Source organism: Phodopus roborovskii, unplaced genomic scaffold (genome assembly GCF_943737965.1).
Source record: "Phodopus roborovskii unplaced genomic scaffold, PHOROB, whole genome shotgun sequence".
Lineage (NCBI taxonomy): Eukaryota > Metazoa > Chordata > Mammalia > Rodentia > Cricetidae > Phodopus > Phodopus roborovskii.
The window spans coordinates 1,764,644-1,788,259 of record NW_026125554.1 but is presented as its reverse complement, the minus strand read 5'-3'; the positions used below and the strand labels follow the sequence as shown (position 1 = coordinate 1,788,259).

General features: G+C 52.0%; 1 protein-coding gene across 1 annotated transcript in view; it reads right to left on the bottom strand.

Moving 5' to 3' along the window:
* Sbno2 (strawberry notch homolog 2) overlaps positions 1-14,455 on the bottom strand; it is a 45,397-nt gene extending 30,942 nt beyond the window's left edge. Inside the window, exon 1 of the mRNA XM_051177425.1 lies at positions 14,348-14,455. The gene's annotated coding sequence lies outside the window, so the exon portion shown is untranslated. The remainder of the gene's footprint in view (positions 1-14,347) is intronic.
* Positions 14,456-23,616: the final 9,161 nt, after the last annotated feature.

Here is a 23,616-nt window from a genome sequence, read left to right as displayed (position 1 = left end):
AGCAAATGTTTTTTAAGCAGAGGAATAAGGGAGAAACTGAGAGTCTTTTGGCCTCTGTGTATGTATACACACAAGCATGTGTACAAAAACCACAAATGTGCATGTGCAGGTTTGCAGGGGTGAGGTGGACGCACAGGGGTGAGGCAAGCCAGTCCTGGCTCCACCTCAGCACCTGTGGTCCTTGGGTCTTCGAAGCCCATCAGCTGAGGGACCTAACCCACTGAAGGGCCCAGACCCTCCTCAGCTCAGCTTCTGCCTCCCAACCAAGTACCCTGAGGGTGAGTGGGGCAGAACCATCCCACACTACCCCCGCTTCAGCTCTGAGGTGCTACCTTGTGCCCAGTAACTCCTCTGATCAGACAGAGGGCCAAACCTGGACCTAGGGTAGGGGTAGGGACAACATGGGCACCTGCCAAGACAGCCACTGGGCACCCTGAACTGTAGAGGAAGGAGCACAGGCAAGCCAACAACATGGCAAAGCTCTAGAACACGTCTAGTGGTTCCTAAAGAGCTAAACAAGGCCAGGCATTGGTGGTACACGCCTTTAATCCCAGCACTCAGAAGGCAGAGGCAGGTGGATATCTGTGAGTTCGAGGCCAGCTTGGTCTACAGAGAGAGTTCTAGGACAGCTAGGGCTAGACAAAGAAACCCTGTCTCTAAAATCAAAACAAACAAAAAAAAGAGCTAAATAGAGCTATTGCAAGACCCAGCAATTCTGCTCTTAGCCACATGCCCAAAGCACAGATCCACACAAATTCCCACATGAAATCCAAAATGGCACCATCCATATAGCCCAGGGTTCCTTGATAAATGATGGACACAAGATGTGTACCACTCACACACTAGAGTATTATTCCACAGGATGGAGGAACACTGGAGACATTGTGTTCAATGAGGACAAAAGACCACAGTGTGAGATTCCGTGATAAGAATGTCCAGACCCAAGTGATGACCCAAGTGGCAGGAAAGAGCAAAGACCTGATTCCTGCAAGGTATCCTCTGACCTCCATACACATTCCATGGCACTCCCGTGCATGTGCACTCCAGAGCGCTCGCGTGCACACATACAGGCATACACATACACTGGCATATACACACACAGGCATACCCAGTCACAAGCACACACACAGGCATACCCAATCACGAGCACACACACAGGCATACACAGTCACAAGCACACACACACACACAGAGCAATATTTTTTAATGTCTAGAATACGCAAATCTGGACATGGAGTAGAATTTCTGAGTGCTGGGGTTGTGAAGAACACAGCTGTACCTGTGGCTCACAACCAGATACCCTGTGGCCACTCTCACAGGGCAGTGTCCAACCTGAACCTTGTCAGCAGCCAGTGTGACACCACTTCCTCCATCCTTTCCAGCATCCCCTGTGGTTGTCCTGTCTCCCAAGGTCTCCCAGGTATGCTGTTTCCTGCCCTTAAATTCACTCTGGGTTATTCAGCAAGTCCTACAAAGCCCCAGAATACACTCAGGAGGGGCTAGCAAGATGGCTCAGTGTGTAAAGACTTTTTCTTTGAACAGGGTCTCTTTTGGACAGGGTCTTTGGCAGGCCTTGAACTCACAGAGCTCCACCTGTCTGCCTCCAAGTGCTGGGATTAAAGGCTGTGCCACCATGCCCAGCAGAATGAGCTGGACTCTCAAGGTGGAAGGAGAGAACAGGATCTTGTAACCACACGTGTGCATGTACACACACAATAAACCCATGTACAAAAAACAAATGCCTGAATTGAGATAGGCACCACAGAGCACCTGGGAGCCCGAGGGCATAGAAACAGCCTCTGCCTGGGCCCTGCCAGGTAGAGGCCTGTGGTGTTTATTTTTAGGTGTGACTCTGATGCCAGGCACTGGTCCCCACACAGGATATAGACACCACACCATGATCTCCATCATTTTGTGGGAAAGCATGGCTTCCTTCTGCAACCAAAGTTTCACAGGGAGTTGTACTGGGGGAGACTAGGAACTGGCAAGTGTTCTTGGGGAACTGAGGATGGCAAGACAGAAGCAAGAGGAAAACTAACCCAGAGATACCTGGCAGCTCAAACCTGCCTCACTTCACCTGTTTCTGAGATGGACTCTGGTCCCTCTGCACATGGAATGACATGGGGGTCCCACTCTCCAGCAGCTTCTGAACCCTGGCCTGGCTGAGGCTTCTGACTACGTCACAAGACTCCTTCAAGGAGCCCTGTCCAGATCCCAAGGCTGTACTCAGAAGCCTCACAAAGCACAGTAATGCATGCCTTCAGGTTCTAAGAAACTCTGTATCAACAAAAATAAATGAGTAAATAAACAAACAAACTGGGGCTTGAAGCTCTGGGTTTGACCACAGTGGTGCTACATACCTGTCATTCCAGCAGGCAGGAGAGGTGGCACACCCTTTTAATCACAAGACCTGGGAAGCGGAGGCACCTGGACCTATCTCTGTGAGTCAGTGCAGGCCAGCCTGTGCTACATGAGAACCAGCAAACAAAACATAAAACAAAGACCAAACCCTAAGGAGCAAAGGACCTTGAGTTGTTAGAAGTGACTTTGGCCCCCAGGAACCTGGGAGCACAGCTATGGGTGGTCCTCAGCTGTAAATTAGCTTCTCTGGAGTCACCCACTGAAGTGGACGGATGTCTAGTGTCTGGAAATCTGTTACCCACAGGGACCACCAGAATGCTGAAGTTAGACATGCAGGAGCAGGGCCAGGCATACTGGACAGACAGTGCATATGGAGCCCTGGTGCTCATGACTGAGACCCACAGGAGCTCAGGGAGGCTAGCCTCTCTGCCCCAGGACTATCATGCCTCCCAGCCCAGTGAATTCATGGCACTTGGATCTGGCCCTGGGATCTAACCCAGGCATCAGAGGCTAGTGGGTTTCATGAGGCTTAACTCCTATGAGGCAGAGTCCTGGGAAACTCAAAACACCTGACTAGGTCCTGACTTGTCCAGTTAGAGCAGTCTAGTAGGAGAACTAGTCTAGTAGGTCACCCTCAGGTCACAGAGTCCAGGAACAGGTAGCCCCTTCCTCTGTACAGACACTGGGGCCAGTTACATGAGGAGCAGACAGTGAACAGCTGGAGGCTGACTAGAAGAGGTGTCAACTGCAGACATAATTAGAGATGAGGCCTTGCTGAAATGCTGAGATGGTCTGAACTCCTGGAGGTGGATAATGAGTCTCTGGCAAGGAGAACAGGAGGGTTCTAAGCGGGGGTGGGGAAGAGTGGGGGGGTGTCCATCCCTGAACCCTGTTCCCAGCCCCTCACTGGAGGATTCTAACAAAGGGCTATATTGTCTAGCCACAGCCCTAATACTAACTTTTTTTTTTATAACTTTTGAGGGATTCGTGAGATATCTCTGCGAGTAAAGGCACCAAAACTGACAACCTGGGTTCATTCAATACCTGCGTCTCATACAGTAGGTGACAGATAAGTGACTCCACTCCTACAGCTGTTCTCTGACCTCTCTCTTCCTCACACCCAGACATACATACACACAGGCACAGGCACAGGCACACACACATGCACATGCACACACGCGCGCGTGCGCGCGCACGCGCGCGCGCGCACACACACACACACACACACACACTAAAAAGCAATAACATTTTGAAAACAAGACAAGGCCTTAAACTTGCAATCTTCTTGTCTCCAGTCTCCCAAGTAGCTGGGCCACCCTCCCCACTCTCTCCCTCTTCTTTAAAATACTGCGGTGAGCTGGAGACAGGTCAGGGGTTAGAGCACCGGCTGCTCCCACAGAAGGCATGGGTTCAGTTCCCAGAGCCCACATAGCAGCTCAAAACCATCCCTCCTAGCTCCAGTGCAAGGGGACCTGACCCCTCTTCTGACAGCTGTGGGCAGTAGGCACACATGTGGTACATACACACACATACATGCAGCCAAACACTCATACACGTAAGTTAAAAGTAAAGAAAAAATCTAAGAAATTACAACAAAAACAGGAGGCTTAGTTAGAAATACTGATAATAGCCAGGCATAGTGGCATACATATTTAATCCCAGCACTTGGGAGGCAGAGGCAGAGGCAGGCAGATCTCTTTTAGTTCAAGGCCAGCCTGGTCTACAGAGTGAGTTCCAGGACAGTCAGGGCTGTTATCCAGAGAAACCCCGTCTTGAACTCCCCTCAAATAAATAAAAATATTTAAAAATAGCAGTAAGGATGATAATTTTAAAAGCTTTAAAACTGGGGGCTGGAGAGATGGCTCAGGGGTTAAGAGCATTAGCTACTCTTCCAGAGGCCGTGAGTTCAATTCCCAGCAACCACATGATGGCTCACAACCATCCGTAATGAGACCTAACGCAGAGGCATATGCAGACAAAACACTCATATACATAAATAAATAAATCTTCCAAAAATAAAAAAAAGGTTTAAAACTTGAGTGGCATGTACAAAGTCCAGGGCTTATTCCTAAGCACCACACAAAACTAAGACCAGATCCCTATCAGTGCACTTGGGAACTTGGGTTCGAGAGCCCAGGTTAGGTCATACAAACCGTGGCTACTGACTCAAGCAGCGGGCTCAGGGCAAGCTCATGTAAGCGCACTTGTAGGTAGGAGGACCCAGGAGCACCAGGGACCACACGGGTGAAATACCCAGCCATCAGCCCTCATGACAGAAAAGAAATCTGAGTCTCTCCCAAACCAGGCTCATCTGGTAACCACGGCTTCAGGCTAGGTGAGTGTTGTGCTGAGCCCAGGCCTGTAAGTTGTTCCTGCACAGAACCAGTGCTTCAATCCTAGAGAGGGAAGAGACAGCAAAAGGCAACCAGTACACACAAGTTCCATGTGTGCACGGGTTAGGTGTGGAAAACTTGTGTCCTTCCTACCAATCTTCAAGTGTCCACAGCAGCATATGGCATGGTCCTCAGCCTCACCCACAACAGCCCTGCTCCACAGCAAGTGTACTGTGCTGCCACCTTGGGTCAGTGCATGAGGGTGACCATGAGCCAGGCAGTCTCGGTACTGTCTCCCCATAGCCGCAAGTCTTTACTCTGGCCAAGGACACCAGTCTGGCAGTCTGGTCCAGACACTCCACCCTGACCCCTTTCCCAATGGTCAGGTGGGCCTGCGGTCCCAAGAACCCTAACACTATACATCCCCTTCTTGGCCTCTGTAGGGGTCCAACCTGGCTATCTCAGGACAGGCACAGTTTCCAGAGAAAACTTCCTGCATGCCTCAGCCACGGTACTCAGGCAAAAACCAGGAGACAAGGCCAACACCCATTCCCAGGAGCACAGTGTGTCTGCTTCCTCCCCAAAGTCCAGATGGGTCCCCTTCCTCCCCTGGGCTGCCCACATTCTCCAGAGTAGTTAACCCAGGTGTCTCGTAAACCACAGATGTGACCTTGAACCGCAGTGGCTCTGGAGAGCTAGGGTGAGAACAGTAGGGCCTCCCTTTTCTGAGTCCTGGCCTCCCACTCTGTGATTGCTAGAAGCACGGGGGGGGGGGGGGGGCAGTGGCAGGAGGGGACCAGCTGAGCCTTGCCTCCACACAGGAAGGAATGTCTCAATCATGGGCTGGTGCCTGTGGCTACAGGACCAGGTGTCTGGCAAGTGTCCCACATACTCAGTCTCCTTTCCCATCTTACAGCCAAGAAACCTGAGGCTTCTGTCCGAACTTGGGACTGAGGCCTGAATAGAGAGCCCTAAACCTATTCCCCAGCCTCAAGAGGCAGATCCCAACAAAAAGCTCATGCGATGGCCAGTACCATGGCTCTGAGTTTGATCCCCAGGACCCACATGGCTGGACAGGAGAACCCACTCCCACAGGTTGTCTTCTGACCTCTACTTGGATGCTGTGGTGCATACAACCACCACCCTACCCCAACGCCACCAAAAGTAAATGAATGTAAAAAATAAATGAGTAATTTGGGTGGGCAAAAACAGAGCTGGCTAGACCTTCACCTCAACTGGCAGGTCTCACCAGAATAGATCTTACCACGAAACACCATGAGCTCAGGCTGATCTCTCCCTACCATGAGGGCCAGTCCACTGCTCTGCACCCCAGTGTATGTGGCTGGGTCTGAAGAGGTCGGAGCCCCTCTACCCTGACTATGGGAGTGGTCACCACCTGGGAGGAGGATGGGACCAGATGCTCAGCCCTGAAGGCACATGTAGGTACCGGATGCCCTGGATGGAGAACACATAATAAATGATACTAAGGTGAGATTGGAGTAGCTGACCTCCAAAACTACTGATCTGTGCAGTTTAGGTGATATTCCCAAGTTCAGAGTCCTGGCCTTGGAGATGGAGGTATGTAAGACTGAGGCATCAGGACCTCAGGAACTAGGGCTAGGGTTTCATGATACTCCATTCCTGTGACTTCAAACTGCCCAGGTTGGAAAGCTCTGCACCCTGGGAAATTCACAGGGTATCTGAGCTGTGACAGATACAGCTCTGACCTGCACTGACTTCCCAAGGGCTGAAAATGAGGCCATCTGTGCTGTATACCAGGAGCAGTCTGGCCCAGCCTATGACCTAGGGGGCTTCCAGAGAGTTCCCTGGAGGCTCCTGGAACACAACAATGGGGATGCCAACAACAGGCAGAGGCCATGGCCAGCCAAACCCCAGGTCCTTCCGGACCTGGGCACAGGGTGTCACAAGCAGGTTGGTGGGAAGAGCCACATGTGTGTAATAGGACAGGGTGCCTGGGGAATAGGTAGGAGGTGGAGTCTGCACGTGGATTATACCTCAAGTTTCCAGTTCTGATCCCTAAGCCAGTACCTCAGTCACAAGTTGGCCTGTAGGACCCTCAGCCCAAGATTCCCCTCCACCAATCTCATGTGATTCCCCCCTCAGAGAAAAGTGAGAGGGGGGGTCTGGACTTGGCCCTAGGGTCCCTTGCAAAGCCCTCACTCTTGGCCGCACTCAGGTCCTGGGAACAGTGGTCACAGGGCCACCACAGCTCTTTCCCAGAGTTACTCCAGAGTTCATGGTATGGGGGCTCAACACAACACCTTCATCTCCAATGGAGTAGCCCACCCTTGCCTTCTAGGACCTTCTGAGGGACAGGGACAGGCAGGAGGGAATGTAAAAAGACAAGAGTGCCAGATTCAGGGAGGAGCCCCTCTCTTGCAAAACTTCCTGGTCTGGCCAGACAGAGACCTTGCCCACAGGATTGGATGCTGGAATGGAGTGATAGCTGTTTTTTTCAGGGGCAAGGGTTGGGTGGTCAGGCTAGAGCCCCTCTAGCTCTTGGCAGAGCTGGCCACAATAATGCCAATGCTGGAAGCCACCCAAGGCTGGCATCCCCTCAACTGACCATGACCTTGCCTCTTGGGAGAGGGCATGGGGGAGTTCAAAGACCCTAGTCTGACCCCACTGCTGGAGGACCATAGTGAACAACCAGACTGGGGGTGACTTAGCCAATCACCATGAGGCTGGAGGAAAGCCAGGAGGGGACAGTAAGTAGGGAGAATGCCTTGCTGCCTGTCTCTGCAACCTGACCTGGGAGTGCAAGCAGAAGCTGGGGCCAGCAGGGGCTGAAGTGCTGGGGCACGGGAGGCATAGAGAATGACTACCTGGGACCCTCACTCTCACAGCAAAGGGTGAGGTGCATGCTTAGCTATGGCGCTATGCTTTCTGTTGTTTGGGACAGGGTCTCACCTACTGCAAGCAGGCCTTGAATTCATCCTCCTGCCTCAGCCTCCAAGTCCTGGGATGGCAGATATACATCACCAAGCCTGGCTCTCAGCAAGTGTCCTGTAGATGTGTGCTGTCACTACCATGAGAGAAACCTCACCTGAGGAGTCAGCTCCAGATGCCAGGCCCCACAGATGCCATCAGAGCTGGGATACAGCCAGGCAATAACCGCGTAGAGGACTCACAGTCCCCACCTGAGCTATTAGCTGGCTTTCCAGAGCCCGGGGACACACACACACACACACACACACACACACACACTCACACACTTCCTCCCAGGTAGGGCAGATGGTGCCACACAAAGCAAGGCACACTGGTACTCCACCAAGTCAGTGGATTACACCCTCAGGACCTGCCCCAGGGCTCAGCTTTGGGGTACAGCCCTCCACACTGCCTAACTTTACAGCTGCCTATCCCAGAGGCATGACTGAGCCTCAGCCCTGCTCTGACCACTTTGAGTAGTCTCACTGCCTTGGGGAGAGCTGTGGGGTGGAGTGGGCTCTGGCGATATTAGTTCAACTGCTGACCTGCCACTTTCAATCCTCTGCCCATGTGGGTCACGTGGACAGCCTCCTGAGGGATTACACATCTTCCACATGGGTGTCTCCATCTGGGGAGGCCCGTTAGGGTCTCATGTATAAGTGTGGTCTTTGAGAGCCTACGGTCTCCTCTGACCCACAGATCACCTTTTGGGCAGGTGTTAAGCCATTCCCCCACCAGATCCCACCTACCTGATCCTTTGAAATGACATGGCTTTGTATGTCTATGGTCAGCATATAGGGGTGTCTCTACCACCCACTTATTGCCATCCCCCACCTCAAGGTCAATGGAGAACTCAGGTGGTAGTTGGTGCTGGCCATCACTGGGCCAGTGATGTCCCAATGGCCACCACTGTCCTTGGGTTCCTTTGGTACAGCCTCGGAGCCAAAAACAACAACAACTTCAACCTAGCATGAAGATTACTCAATGTCCAGAAGAAAATGGAAGCCTATTCCAGCTCAGGAATGGGCTGTAGGGACAGGAGCAGAGTGTGTCCACATAAGTGAGGCCCCATGCTCCACACGAGTGACTAGTGATTGACACTGCAGTAACCCAAGGCACACCATTTTCTCTCTACTATGATGAGAATATAATTCCAGCAGTATAGGGCAAGGGGCCTCCAGGTGGGTGTCCAGAGCTTGACCCTTGACCAGTTCCCACGAGGGGGCAGGGGGGAGACGACACACAGAGTAGGCTCCAGGTAGGTAGGGGGGAGGGGAAGCCCCACCTCTGCAATGCTGTCAATGTGTAAGATTTTAATCCAGAGGACTCCTGCTATCCCCATTTCTACAGCCAGCAGGGCAGCCAGTGTGTCCTAACTTAGGGACTCAGACTTGCCCACAGTCAATTAATTTGTCTGTAGATAGCTGGAAAAGAGAGGCCTCAGCCTGTGAGGACCCCAGGGACACCATGGCCACTCAGACACACCCACGATGATTTTGGCCCTGAACTCACTCTGTTGCAAACTCCACAGTGCACACCACACCAGGTTTATATGGTGCTAGAAATGAAACACAGGGCTTTGTGTGTGTGTGTGTGTGTGTGTGTGCGCGCACCTGGCAAGCTCTCTAACTACTGAGCCACAGCCTCTCACCTAGGACTTTTTCCAAAACCTCAAAGCTACAGTTCTGACCATGGAAAAGAGCATGCCCATAGGGCTAGCTATTCTGATGGTTCTTTAGCCCAGACCTGGGATCCCAACTCTACCCAAGGCCAGCCACATATGCCCTGAAATTGAGACTCTGGAATGGCCAGCAGGACTCCACAGGCACAGTGACAGATACAACCCCACAGCTTCTCAGGGGCTCAATAGTCAGCCCTGCCCTCCAGTGGAGGAAGTAGGTGGGTGGGGCATGCTGGGGAGGCCCAGGCATGGCAGGAGGGGGCAGGAGGAAGGAATGTGGCCTTGGGTATCAGGACAGGCTGGTTTTTCAGGAGAAGACTTGGATCAGAGTTTGGGGGTGGCAGCCCTTGACTATCTAGAGTGGGCGACACAGGATCTCACACCCAGCCCCTAATGGTAGGTGCTGCCAGGTTCCCACAAAGCCAGAAAAGAGATGCCAACTCTAGTACACCCTAATGCCATCCCTCTTATAGAGTCCTGAACCTCTATCTAGGTCTCGAAGACTGAGCTATAGAATCTAAGAGTCCATCTTCCAGGGTTCCAGGACACCTGTGCCCAGGTGACACTAATAGGTTGCCTTAGCTGGCTTCTAGCCAGGCTCAGACATAAACCCCCAATGTCCAGGACACGGGCTTAGATACCCCAAATCACAGCACTTGGGGTACACACAGAACCCTCACTGGTCCAGCTTAGAATGTTCCGGCTGCTCTTAACCATTTGTAATAGCACCAGGCACATTGGACCCCCACAGCATCCACTCCCCAGTACCCAGAGCTGAAACTGCACCCTGCCCCTCTCTACCTGCAGTAGAGACTGGGATGTGGGGGACACTGTCCAGGGAGGCAAGGCTTGCCTTGGTTTACCTGATGTTCAGAAAGGCACCCTGGGACCGCAGAATGAATGGGAAGCAGTTGGTTTGGGTAGCTGCTGCTGTGTGAGTGAGGCAAGGACTTTCTCTCTGACCTGTTGGCATGCCTGGTACAGTCACCCCACCCTTGTTATGATGAGTCACCACCATAAAGACAGACATCTACTGCCCTCCTGGGACCCTCAACCTGTCCTGTGTCTGCAGCCTTTGACCCCTGCCCATGGGTGGGGAGACTTCCAGGAAAGGCACATGACCAGCTTTCCTCTAGGATTTGTGCTGTCACTTTTGAAATGAGCAAGACCTTGGCCCATCCCAATCACTGCCCCTTTCAGTTTCACTCTGTGCTGAAACTCCCATTGAGGGAGGACTGGATCAGGCTGTCCTGAGAGACCTCCAAGCCTGCTCATCTCAGAGAGCAGCACGTGGATGTGGACAGTGCAAATCTGCAGGCATTAGCCTACAAGTACACCCTGGGGGCCCAGCAGGGTCTGGGGACAGGAGATGGGGAGAAGGGTGGATATCCACTTGAGAGCAAGTGAGACACAAGCAGATCGGAAGCCGCCTAAGAGTGCTGTGTTCGACCCACTGTCCATCTCCTCTGTGCTCAGTGTGGGCATAGGGTAGCCAAGCCAATCTTCACCAACACATAGGATATTTCTGCTGCCCCCAGACCCTCAGCACTTGACCTGGGCCTAATGGGCTGCTCATCATAGATTGGAGCACCCTCCCTGTCCCTCTGACAATGCAGGTGTGAATATGACCACACAAGGTCCACCACTGCGAGCAAGAGGCCAGGCCATAAAGCTGACACCAGGGCTACCTCTGATCAGCATTGGCACACAGCCCCTCACAGAAACCCAGGTACCCAACATGGTATCTGTGTCGGGCTCTTGGAAGCTGCCTTCTGAAGACAGAGCTGAGCTGCAACCATGTGGGCCACTGTGCCTGCCCTCCCCCAAGAGGCCCAGGACAAGGTTCCCAGTCACTCTCTGGTGTCCCTGATGTGAGCTGTCGAGGAGCCAGACCTATGGCCCACTCCCAAGTCTGCAGTCACACCCATGGACTCTTGAGGTACATAAACAGCCTCGATTTAGGAAATAATACCCATGTATCAAGTTCATCCTCAGAGTTTGTGATGCACTGGGGCTCAGTATATCCTAGCTCCAGAACATTCTATGACTCCCCACAAAAGGAAGACCTGTCACCATAAGTAGTCGCCTCATCCCCACCTCCTTGCCCCAGGCCCAACAAATCCTCCTCCTGTCTCTGGATTCTCCTGTTCTGTACTTCCCACCACAGGGAATATGTGGCCTTCTGTGTTTGGGGCTCTGAACACGACGATGTCCTTGAGGGCCCTCCACACCATGTCCTAAGCACATGGTGCCCACAGCACAAAGACAACAACTTCAGCTGGAGGAGTTCTGGCTCTACCATCTCCTGAGCCACAACCAAAAGAGGTGCCCAACTCACCCAGGGAGGAAGCAGGGTGACCAGAGAGGCAGTGGCCACTGTCCACAATAGTACTGGAGGAAGTTAGCTCCTCACCCCAAGCCCTTGCAGGAGGCAGACCTGGCATCTCTGGGGGGAGGGGCATCCCCCAGCTGGGAGTGTACAGAGGACAGGCCAGGATGACCTGTGTGACCTTGTCCTCAAGCTGTGTCCCATACGCCATACCTACTCCCCCCCATCATTTCCCCTCCCCCAGCAGTGTTACCACAGGACCCTTAGTTACAGAAGAAATGAAGAGAGAGCGGCAGGCTGTGTACAAGGAACAGCACACATATGTGAACCTCGCATGTGTGAGTGGCAGGGACACAGCCTAGAGGGTATGTTAGCAATGTGAGATGACAACCATCTTTTACCCCACTTAAACATCCCCATGTTCACAATTCCAGATTATGTCATACACATCCCTAACAGGGATGCAGCTAGTTTCACCTGTACAGGGGTCTGGGGAAGACAGCAGGGACAGTTGCCTCTTTATTCTGTCTCTGGGTCAGTGTTTCTTGCCAGCACTGCTAGAGAAGCCCTGGCATGCCAAGCCAGGGCTGCATGGGCAACTGTGTGAGCTGCAGTGTAACATGGATCAAGTGCAAGCTCTCGGCATCTCGGTTTCCCTTTTATGCACCTGCACCCACTTCCACCCAGGACTACCCACTCTCAGAGAAGTTTCCTCTGGTAGAGCCGGGCTGTTCACTTCAACATGTGCCTCAGCTTCTCTCTAAAGGTGGGAACAGAGCAGAAATCTGCCAGGATCAGCTGAGGGGTATGGAGGTACCTCTATCAGTCCCAACTAGAAAGGGCCTCAGCACCCACCTCCAGGAGCCGGCTCCTGGGAAAATCCAGGGCTGGGCGCAAGGACACTGAAAGATGGATGGGGAGGAGGGGTCCAGCCAAGTCTCCCAGTACAAATTCCAGCCACTTGCCATTGAAGCAGATCCCTAGCGGGGCCAATTACAGGAGGGAGAGAAACCTGGTCCAAATCTGAGTTAGGGGCATCTTTGCAGCCACTAAGTTAGGCCCCTTGACCCTTCAAAAGTCCCCAGTCCCACACAGCAGAGCTCTGCAAGGAGCCGGTCCCAATCATGCCAGACTCCTGGCAATGGTTCATCTAACGGGAGTTCCCTGGGACCTCGACTCCAGCTCAGGCACTCAGGGCCCCTTACTCCACTGGAAAACTCACCACTTGACAAACTGCCAGCAATCGTGCCACCCTCAAGGCTAAGCACCCCACTCGCTTGCCACTCTCAGGGTACAATAGCAGCCAGGGCAGGAAGGCCGCTCCCGAGCAGGCGGGACCCATAGGCATTCCGGGAAGCAGAGCCAGGGGATGTCCCCACCACTTGACACACTCAGGCCTCTTTTTTTTTTTTTTTTTTTTTTTTTTTTTTAAACTTTACAGAGAGTTAATCATGATATCTAAGGAGACACCCTGAGGTCCGTGCCTCACCACCAGGTTAGTCCAGCTGTGCCCCTATAGTGCATTTCCAGATCTGGAGTGGTAACACCCACTCTCCTCCCTCAGCTCCCTAGAGTATTGGTTTCAACATTACTCCCATCACATTCCCCCCCCCACTCCAAACAAGAGCAGCACAACATGAGGGACATGGCTGAATCAGTGATGATTGCCATCCAGACAGTGGAAGACTCCTCCCGGAGAGCTGGGGTCCTAGGAATCCTCCGGGCAGGGCCAGCAAGTGGGGTAGGAAGGGACAAAGATACTCCATGGTGCTCCAGGGTCAAAGATCACCAGGAAAAAAGGGGGGGTGGTCAAAAAGAACATGGGGCAAGGGCTGACAGAAAACAACAGAAGTCATGAGTGAGGCTGAGGTCAAGGGATCATGGCACAAGGTGGGGGCTGGGGTCAAGGGCAGGAGTCACAGGGGAGGCAGTGGTCAAGGCTCTAGGGCAGCAACCAGAATCTCAGAGGGCAGGACCTGGGTTCACCAGGAGAACAGGGTCCCCAAGTTGAAGTTAAGGTTCAATTGTAAAAAGAGGGTAGCAGGACGTTTGGGGTCAAGGTTCAAAGCAGACTGTCAGGGGGCTAGAGGTGCAGGAAGGGAGAAAAGGGTACCTCCCAAGATCCAAGACCAGGGTCCAGGCCAGGAATGAAAGGCAGTGGTCAAGATTCCTAGGGAAGGAAGGATTCTCATCAGCAGAAAACGGACTTCGGGTTCACCCAAAGGTCGGGGGTCACAGGAAGTTGGGGCCAATGTCAATGGTGCACCATGGGGGTCGCAACAGGAGTCACGGTTCCCAGGGAGAAGGGTCAAAGCGGGAGTGAGATGTCTACACGGAAGGCAGAGTTGAGGTTCACACAGAGAACGAACAAGGGGCTTGACGGCTGGGGGCGGGGTCAGGGGGTCGCAGCCGGACGTGGGGTCAGGACTCGTAGGGCAAGACGAAAGTCTGACGTCGACGCGGAGGGATGAGTCAAAGTTCACAGAGAGAGAAGGGGCGAACAGGGGTCGCGACTCGGGGCAGGGTCGGGGGTCGCGGGAAGGGTCAGAGGTCGCGGTGCCGCACTCTCCTTTGCTCTCGCCCCCGCCCTGCAGCCCTAGAACGCCCGCGAGAACCCCGGAACCCGGGCCTGTCCGCGTGAGTCGCGTGGGGGTCGCGGAGGGGTCACAGCGGAATCTCTGGCCGGCGCCTCACCTCAGACCCGGTCGCGGAGCCCGCGGAGCCTCAGTTTCCCGGAGCCTCTTAGTGGCCGCCGCTCACTTCCGGGTTCTGGGCGCCATCTTGGCGGCGGCTTGCACTTCCGCTCCCGTGAGGGGGCGGAGCCTTGGGCGTGGCTTATTGGGGCTAGGGCAGGACTTGGGTAAGGCAGGGACCCCAGTGGGACATTATGATCCTCAGTTTCCCCTTCAAGCCTTTGCACATACCCAGGAGCCCTGGCCTGACACACTTGCAACCTCAGACCCCAACAATCTCTTACACCATTGTAATCGCTGGTACCCTTAGAACCATCTAGAACAAGCCCTTTTCTTTTCTTTTTTTTTTTTTTAAAGACAAAGTCTCACTAAAGCTTTGGTTGGCCTAGAACTCACAAAGATCCACCAGCCTCCACTGCACAAGTGCTGGTGTTAAAGTCATAGACCACCATGCCTTGTCCAATCTCTTTCTCACTACCAACATAACTCTGATTCATCTGTCTTCCTTTTCAGTACAGATCTAGGGCATTGGCCTCAGTGGGGATAAAAGCCAGTCCAGCCACCATCTCCTTTCTCAGCTTGTATCACGGTTTCAGACCCACAGCTACCACCACACAGAAGCCTCCTGTGTACTGCAACCCTGAAATTAGACTCGCCTGCAAATAAGGAAGTCAGTGAATGGACCCTGTTTTCTCTCCATGTAGCCCAGGCTATCCTGAAACTCACAATATAGACCAGGCTGGCCTTGATCTCACAGAACTGTGCTTGCCTCTGCCTCCTGAGTGCTGGGATAAAAGGCATACAACACAATGCCCAGAAAGAGAACATGGTTCTTTATTGTGCCCCCCCAGGAAGCCCCAGGAGAGAAAGCCAGGACTGTACATCCTCACATAGGCCACACAGAGAGGGAAGGGGATGCAGGCAGGGGTCACTGCATAATGGTAAGGGTACTACAGGACCAAATGGAGTAAGGCTATAGAAACTTAGGTTTTGAAGTTTAAGAAAGAGTTTGCCATGTGGACAAAAAGGAAGAAAAGCTGTCTAGAGGACTGGTATAGTGGGCTGGGGAGGTAGATCAGCAGGTAATGGGCTTGCCTTGCAAGCATGAGAACCTGAAGTTGACCCCCAGCTTGCATGTGAAAAACCCAGGTGTAGTGGCATGTATTTATATTATAATCCCAGGGCCGGGGAAGCAGAGGCAAAAGGATTCCTATAGCTCTCTGGCACATTCCAAGCCAATGAGGGACCATGTCTCAGAAAACAATGCAAGCAGTCTCTGAGGGACAGCTTTCGAGGTCAACTTCTGACCTACACACAGATGAACACCCATGTGCACACACACAGAATGAAGAATCTCCATCATGTTCACTTTGTTTCCCACAGGGAGGCCCTAGTCTTATACCAGAGAATCCAGCCCTCTTTCACCTATTAAGTAGGGATTAGTGTTACCTGCCTTTCCCAGGGGAAGAAATGGAGGCAGAGGACTGTCCTGAAGTTAGCCCCAGGTCACATAAGGAAAGGCATGGAAGTGACCTCTGCCACGTCTACCATGGGAAACCACGAGATCACTATGGATAATCAAATGGGGGCAGTTTGCCCAGGCCAGGGTGTATCCAACCCTGTCAGCCTGAAGGAATCTGCCAAGCTTGGGATGGCTAGGGAATTAGTCAGATTTGGGGATTTCCAAAGAATCATGGGAGTCATCTCCAGAGAGCAATGGGGGCTAGGGGGAAGGTGCCTGGGTCTAAGTTCACTGCCAAGTTTTAGATACAGTACGATGGACTTGCTGAGTGACCCCAGGAAAGTTACCTGACTCCTTTAATCTAACAAGCTAAAGTATTCAACTGACTACATTCCTTCCTTCCATTTTTTTATTTTTTATTTTTATTTTTTTCCCAGACAGGGTTTTTTCGTGTAGCCCTAGTTGTCCTGGAACTTGCTCTGTAGACTAGGCTGGCCTTGAACTCACAGAGATCTGCCTGCCTCTGCCTCCTGAGTGCTGGGATTAGAGGCATGCACCACCACTGCCCAGTTATGTTGATTCTTTTCTTTTGAGAGGACCTTATGCATTCTAGCCAGCCCCAGACTCAAAAGAGTAGAGAAAGATGACCTTGAACTACTGATCTTCCTGCCTCACCTTCCATGTCTGATTTATGCATGGGGTGGGGTGGGGTTAGAATTCTAGGGGTAAACCCTACATTAGATAGGCAAGCTCTCTCCACTGAACAGATGTGCCTAGCCCCTTTCCTTGTTTCAAAGGACAGAAAGCCCTGCCAGTCATTGCTAATCATCCTGGAGCACATCCCAGCACCAGCTCACATAGACCCAGCCCTAGGCAGGTACCAAGCAGCAGGTGAGCCCCCCTGACATAGCAGGCAGGGACCTAGGGATTCACTTCCTGTTTCCTCACACTCTGGAAAGTCCCAGTGTTCCCGAAGCCTCTCCTCCCTCATAGTCCCCTGGCCACTTCTGTTTTCTATACCCACTTCCCCTAGTGGGGCCCCAGTCTGGCACTACCTCTTCCCCTCCACCTCTGCCACCCTGTCCTCTATGCAGAAGGGGACACTGAGGCAGGAGCAGCTGCAGAAGGCTGTATTGGTCCCCCGCCTCATCTTCCTGTCTCTTTCTCCCTCACTCTGCCCAACTTTGTCTCTTTCCCCACCCCAACAGCCAACATCACCCACTGCAGACATCAGCCCTCTTCCAGCATCTGACCAACTTGCCCCAGCTTCTTGGTATCCCCGGGTGTCTAGAGGCCACTGTTCCAGTACCTGGGGCTCCTAGCTCCTCAGCTCCAGGGCACACAGCCAGATCCTGCTGGGGCCCCTCTGTGCCAAGGCTTCGGGGAAAGAGCAAACCTGCCTGACGAGTTTGAGATCCACCCAGCCCAGGCCTTCCTCTTCTGTAGGGAGAGGCTGGGACACCTGGGACACCCACTGAAAATGTTGATCCACACACCTCCCCCTTGTCCCGAGTGGGTCCTGAGGCTGGGGAGCTGAAGGCTGGACAGTGCTGGAAGAACAACGGGAACAGTAACAAGAGGAAGGACACACGACACATGGCATGTGCACAAGGGGAAGGTCCAGGACTGAACTAAGGGAGTTGTGGGGGGAGCTGGAACAACATGGACCCATGAAAGGTTATAGAGCAGGGGTGTGGTATAGCCAGGGCAGAAACAGAAGTCAATAGGAGCCAGGCATGGTGGCATAGTACTGTGTTATCCTGGGACTCCAGAGACAGGCAGGGACATTGTGAATTCACAGCCAGCCTAAGCAATTTAATGAGATCTGGTCTTAAAAAGCAAAAAGTGGAGGAGGGGATGACTCAAGGGTCAAGAGCAATGGCTGCTCTCACAGAGGACCCAGGTTCAGTTCCAGCACTCACGTAACAGCTCACAACCATCTGTATCTCCAGTCCCAGGGGATCAGACACTCTCCTCTGGTTTTCTTGGCCACTGCCTGCACATGTGGTGTACAGAAAGACACACAGACAAAAAAAATGTAAGTAAAAAGCAGGTTCTGGGATGTAGCTTACAAGTGGAGCTGATGCTTAGAGTCCCCCAGTGAGGGGCTGAGAGCCTGGGCCCCCCCCACACGCACGCACACATGCACGCAACCTCGTGCACACACACACACACACATACATACGCACATACATGCACATTTATACACATACACGCATATATACACATACACATATATAGATAAGCACATATATATATACATATATTTCTTTTTGCATGCACACATACATACACACCCAACCAAAGGCTCAGCTACTGAAAGACCAAACCTAGAGGGAAGGGGACCAAGTTCAGACTCCAGCCAGGCAGCACCCACAGGGAGCTGAGTGCAACAAACAGGGGTCCCCTCACCCCATGTCAAGCTTGCAGTCCAAACTGGCTGGACTGAGGGCCTCACACTCAGGTTGAAAGCTTTGGTTCCATTCCTGAGTTGCAGGGACCACAGATGAGCAGAGCATCAGAAGGAGTCAAGGACACCCAGGAGGAAGGCCAGCCCAGGCTCAGGACGTGCAAAAGACAGGAGAGAGGGTGCAAACAGAGTGGGGCAAATTCTGTTCTGTTTTCTTTATCTATCTGTTTTCTTTATCACAGGCATGTTCAGTGGAAGCCCAGGGCTGGGACCCTCAGTAGAGAAGCAGACAGAGACTGTGTAGTAGTAGACACTGGCTGTAGGGTCCCTGGAGGTGGTGAAGCCCCAGCTCACTCCCCAGTCCTAACCAGCACACCAAGGCAGCTGACATCAGTGATTTCATCTGCTCTGGGGATCCCTGGACCTTCACCAGGGAGTTGCCACCCAGCCCAAGGGAGATTCCAGGTCCAGTGACTCAGCTTGCCATCCTGGTGGGACCAGATGGGCATTTAGAGAAGGGTGTGGGGTCCAGTTTACCAGCCAGCTCAGGCATATCCCACAGGGCTGGGCTGCAGAGTCTGTACTTTCAGGAGGTCTGAGGGAACAGATTAGAACTGGTCACAGGTGTGTGCCCACCACTGTGGATCATCTTATATCCCCAGGTACAGCAAGGACAGCCAGGACTACACAGAGACACCCTCTCTTGAAAAAAACAACAAACAAAACAAGACAAGACAAACCAAATAAAATAGCATATTCAGGATGCACAGTATGATGGAGGAATGGCCTGGGCTGGTTGTAATAGCAAGTCTGTATCAGATAAGTACAGCTGTGTAACAAATTGCCCTGAAAACAGTGTCCTTGTGGTATGAATGTGTTCATTACTGTGCCCCTGGGTTAGGAGTCCAAGAGCGGTGCTAAGTACTGGAGGCAGAGTTCATGGCCATCCTTGGCTACATAAGAAGTTCAAGGCCAGCCTGGACTACTGGAGACCCTGTCTTAAAAGAAGCAAACAGAACAGGGTAGTGGTGGTGCACACCTTTAATACCAGCCCTTGGGAGGCAGAGGCAGATATCTATCTGTGAGTTTGAGACCAGCCTGGTCTACAGAGGGAGTTCCAGGATAGGCTCCAAAGCTACACGGAGAAACCGTCTTGGAAAAAAAAGGAAACAGAAACCAGACATGAAGGTCAGAGAAGGCCTTTGTGGGGCAGTGAACATGGCTCTGCCCACAAATGGGCAGATGGTAGGCTGGAGGTAGGGCTGGGGAAGGGGGACTTTTAAAACTGAACATCACATGCAAAGGTCCTGTTCTTAGAGATGAGATTAAACCAGGATAAAGATTCACATCAGGTGACTGAGGCCTACACACACACACACACACACACACACACACACACACACACAAGGCTGCTGGGGCAGGACGCTGGCTGCGGACACAGGGAGTGGGATTTGCCTTCCCTCTTATTGTCCAGCCCAGACTTTTCCATGGTGCTTCAGCTTCAGGGCGCCTAGGTGCAGACTCCCTATCTCAGACTCCCACTCAGAGTGTTGATCTCAGGCCCAGGGAACAGACGGCTCTCCTTGCCCATCTCTCAAATGGGTCCATTGCCCAGGGTCCTGAACTAGGAGAATATCATTCAATTTATATTAGTCAGCTATGGCTGAGTACTAAAAGGAAGCAAGGGTAGCAGCTTGCTTTTCAGCACATATTCATTCCCCTATCACTTACAACCACTCACTCATTATTTAAGCTGTTGCCAAGGTCACTAAGACCTCACCCGAGAGTCAGGATGATGGGGTAAAGTCTGGGGCACAACATGTACAAAGGGCCTGGGGTGGCAGCGTTGAGCAACATGACACTGCATATGACAGGTTAGAAACAGGGAAGGAAGCTGGGTGGTCGTGCACGCCATTAATCCCAGCACTCAGGAGGGACAGACACAGATCTCTCTGAGTTTTGAGACCAGCCCTGGTCTACAGAGTGAGTTTCCAGGACAGCCTCCAAAGTTGCAGAGAAACCCTGTCTCAAACAAACAAAAACAAAAAAGGGGAAGAGGGAAGTATCCAGTACAGGCCTGGCTAATCTCAACCTCTTTGCAATGGAGGGTGGCCTAGAACTGGTGTTGCCACCACACCTACTTAAAGTTATTTATCCATGTGTACGTGCTAGAAATGGAATCCAAGAATACCAGGGAATCCAGCTACCTTTAAATCATATCCTGAAACTTTCTTTCAGACAGGTTTTCTGTGTAGCCCAGGCTGTCCTGGAATTTACTCTGTAGACCAGGCTGACCTGGAGCTCAGAGATCCTCCTGAGTGCTGGGATTAAAGACTTGTGCTATCACCGTCCAGCTTTTATTGAAATTTTCATAGATGCATACAATGTACTTTTTAATCACATTCACCCTCATCCCTTCCCCCAACATCTCCCAGACCCGACCAGCTCCTCTTTGCCCACTCTCAATTTCATGTCCTTTATTTTTTTTTTTTTTAATAACCCACCAAGTCCACTTGGTGCTGTCCCTATATTCCTGGGTGTAAGGCCATCAACTGGTGTATGGTCAACTATCAGGTACCACACCTTAAAGAAAACTGCCTCGTCTGTCCCTCTCTCCAGCCACCAATGTCCATGGCATCCTGGTTAGGGGTGGGACTCAGGACACTTCCTACCCCTGCTGTCCTGTTCACTGGAGGATTTGCAGGTGCAGAGGCTGCTGGGAGCCCCAGTGATCTGAGTGCCTACCCTGCTCAGGAGATGAGTTTTGTTTTTCTGGTCTTCCCTGGCCCCTTGCTCTTACAGTCTTCCATCCCCTATTTTGCTATGATACCTGGGGCAAAGGGGAGAGGGGGATTTTTGTTTATTTTGAAGTTCAAGAACATTTTTTATTTGTTTGCTTTGTGAGTTTTTTGTTCGGTTTTTGTTTTGTTCTTCAACAGGGTTTCCTCTGTGTAGCCTTAGCTGTTCTCAAACTAAGTAGGCCTGGCTGGCCTGGAAAACAGATCTGCCTGCGCCTGCCTCTTGAGTGCTGTGATTAAAGGCCTGTGCCCCCATTCCTGGCCCAGTTTGGTATTTTTATGTTTTATGGAAACAGAGTCTCTGTGTGTAGCCCAGGCTGGCCTGGAACTCACTATGTAGTAGAGGATGACCTTGAAATCCTGATTCCCCCTGTATGCTGGATGACAGATATACTGCAAATTTGATTTATATGGTGCTGGGGAGGGACCTGGGGCTCCTGTCTGGCTACGTGGGCACTCTATTCACTGACCCCCAGCCCCAGACTTTATCCCTTTAATCTTCGGTTCTCTTCCCCCAGTGCCAGCCCCATATTCTTCTGTTGTCTGGAACCTGCTGGATCTTGGGAGTAATTCTTACTGTTGAAGACATGGTGAGTTCCTGAATTTCCAGATTAAAAGACTCAAACAAAAGTCCATCCGGTAGACACCAGACATAGTGCATGTCTGTGATCCCAGCTGGGAGGCCAGAGGATCAGGAGTTCAAGTGAGAGAGGGAGGGTGATTCTTTCCCCACACTGCCTGATCATTGTTTGGAGTGTCTTAGATCCTCTTCTCTTATGGAAATACTTCCATGTTTGGGCTGGAGGGATGGCTCAGTGGTTAAGCACCTGTCGCTCTACCAGAAACAACCCAGGTTCTGTCCCCAGCACCCACATGGTAGTTCACAACCATCTGTAATTCCAGCTCCAAGGGACCAGATGCCCACTTCTAGCCTCTGTGGACTTGTGTGTGACATATATTCATACACATAGAAACACACACAATAGTTCCAAGTGTGTTTCTGACCCAGAGTTCTCACAGGATGGTCACTTCTGCCCTCAGAGAACTCAGGGTGACATTTTGGGGACATGCATGGCTGTCATAAAGGGCTGTCACCGTAGAGATACGGTGTTTGAGACAGCATTGCTGCCCTTGTTCAGAACAGAGTCAGAACAATGAAATGGAAGGTGAAAATCCAGTCTCCTATAAAGGGCTGTATGGGCTGTGTGACTCAGTGGTCCCCATGTTCCCTCTATCTGTATGTTTCTGTCTCCTCTGTCTCCCTGTATTTTTTGTTAAACAAATTTTTAAATTTTATTACTTATTTTATTTTTGCATGAGTGTTTTGCCTGAATGTATGTGCACCACATGCATGTCTAATGCCTCTGGAGGCCACAGTAAGGCACAAAATCCACCAAAAGTGGAATTACAGTTGTGAGCTGCCATGTGGGTGCTGGGAATTGAAGCTGGGTGCTCTTAACTACTCTCCAGCCTGCAGTCTTCCTACCTCTTTCTCTAGCTTGTGTTCCTCTCAACTGTCTTTGGTTTGGTTTGGTTTTTCGAGGCCGGGCTTCTCTGTGGCTCTGGAGGCTGTCCTGGAATTCACACTGTAGACCAGGCTGGCCTAGAACTCAGATCCACCTGCCTCTGCCTCCTGAGTGCTGGGATTAAAGGCGTGTGCCACCAATGCCTGGCTCTCTCAACTGTCTTAATAGCTCTATTTCTCTGAATTTTTTTCCTTAAATTTATTTCTGTGTATGCAGAAGTCCTGGGGGTTGAACTCAGGTCAAGTCTGGCAACAAGACCCTTTACCTGTTTCCCCTCGACACACACTATCCTTCTGGTAGTCCACCGCGCCCTCTAGTGGCCTCAGAGGGAACCTCAGACACCGGGATCTATGGACGTTGTAACCTGTGTGAACAAAGTCTAGCGTGTGGAGGGGAGTCGATCTCGCTCACCCCTCAATTATACCCCAACCCTTATTTTTATACATGCAGGCAAAATAGGCACACAATAAAAGTAAATACATTAAAAATATAAATAAATAACCCAAAACAGTGTCCTGCAGGTAAGTTGAGGCCAGCAGCGACACCATCTTTCCAAGTAACATTTTTGACAGCTGTTATTTAAAACAATTTTATTTTATGTATGTGCGAGCGTGCGTGCGAGCGTGTGCCTGCCACGGAGCGCCTAAGGAGATCAGAGGACACCAGTGAGAGGCGGTTCACTCGGCCCACCTTTCGTTTCCGGAGATCGAACTCGGGTCGTCAGATTTGACGGCAAGCGCCTGTACCCGTAGAGCCATCTCACCATTCTAGCTGCTCTCATTTCGCGCACGAAAGGATGGCGCCAGCTGCGCTCGGCCGGAATCTGTCCCCACTCGGACGGACATCGGCAGCGCTTCAGGAAGGCTCCAGGCTACCATTTGTCAAGTCTGGGCTTTCTGACCTTTGACCCGCTCCCAAGGGCCGTTGGGAACGAGGCTAGACCGGGTCAATTTAGGGAACCATGAGGCTCTCTCCCCTCCCTCCCACTCGCGGCCGTCCCCCAAAGGACGTTAGCGCGCGTGAACTCTAACCCGAGTCCTGAAACTCCGAGGTCACTATCACCAGCTACGGTAC